The sequence below is a fragment of the Echinops telfairi genome, unplaced genomic scaffold (assembly GCF_000313985.2).
Source record: "Echinops telfairi isolate 266 unplaced genomic scaffold, ASM31398v2 ScPeMD7_18;HRSCAF=68, whole genome shotgun sequence".
NCBI classification, from domain to species: domain Eukaryota; kingdom Metazoa; phylum Chordata; class Mammalia; order Afrosoricida; family Tenrecidae; genus Echinops; species Echinops telfairi.
The window spans coordinates 41,445,734-41,447,083 of NW_022103915.1; positions in this window are offsets into that span (position 1 = coordinate 41,445,734).

Sequence of the window (1,350 nt, forward strand, 5' to 3'; positions counted from 1 at the left end):
TGCGCACAGGAGCCACCTACATGATCGGAGGCAACAGTGGGGGAAAGGGGCCACAACACCCGGGGCCATGTCCTCCCACAGACTGAAATGGACAGGCAGGCCACAAAAAGTGTTACAGGAAGGAGAAACAGTAACAAAAACAAGCCCCCCAAACCTAGCAACACATTTTACCTAAACAAAGATAGCGATTCCTCTTGGCCCAATTGCAGCTGTAGGTTAACGCCCGCAGAATGAGTGTGGAGTTCCTCCAGGTACCTCAGAGAGACGAGCGTAATTTGGTGGCTGTCCTCGAGTTTCCGCGGACTCCTTGATGTTGGCGTGTTCACGCGCTTACTACCTGATCGTGTGGGACGGGGCCTAGACATCACCTCCCGAGAGGCCCTCGGACACCCGCGCCCCCGTCTGCTGATGGAGCACGTCCATCGATCCTGTCGTGGCCTTCATCTGCAGCTGGGCTGGGTGTCTGTCTCATTAACTGGCTGCCCAACAAACCTGAATCTCATCTGTCTGCTGGACCAGCCCTGTCGCTCACAGTACGCCTTCATCAGCTCGCTCAGCGGCGTGTGCCTCTTGATTTTGAACTGGATGACAGAGGCATTCTGGCCGGCCACCTTCAGGTTGATGTGTCTCCACTCCCTCCTGAGGCTTCTCCTGGAACCTGCTTGCGTGACCTTGAGCCCTGGCACTCTCCCACCTCCACTCGAGATTGTAACTCTTTATGGGAGTAGAAAGCCAGCCTAGCAGGAGCAAAATGGTGTCTTATAGTGATTTTGTTTTGCATCCGTCTAATGGGTATGCTGAGCATGTTTTCATAGGGTTGGGGGTCATTAAATTGTCCTCTTTGGTGAAATGGTCATTCAATGCCTTTGACCGTTTGATAATTGGGTTATTTAACTTTTGTTGTTATGATGCCAATAGTTTTTCTAAAATTTATTTTGACTATTAGATTATTTTTTTCCACATATGGTTTTTGGAAGATATTTTCCCAGTCAGTAGCTTGTCTTTTCATGCTTTTGGTAAAGTCTTTTGATGAACAAAGATCTTTAATTTTTTAAAAATCATTTTATTGAGGACTCATACAACTCTTATCACAATCCATACATCCATCCATTGTGTCAAGCACATCTGTACATCCATTGCCATCATCATTCTCAAAACACCTACTTTCCACTTGAGCCCTTGGTATCAGCTTCTCATTTTTCCCCCTTTCTCCCCCATGAACCCTTGATAATTTACAAATTATTATTATTATGTCATGTCTTACACTATCTGACGTCTCCTTTCACCCACTTTTCTGTTGTCCATCTCCCAGGGAGGAGGTTATATGTAGATCCTTGTAATCGGTTCCCC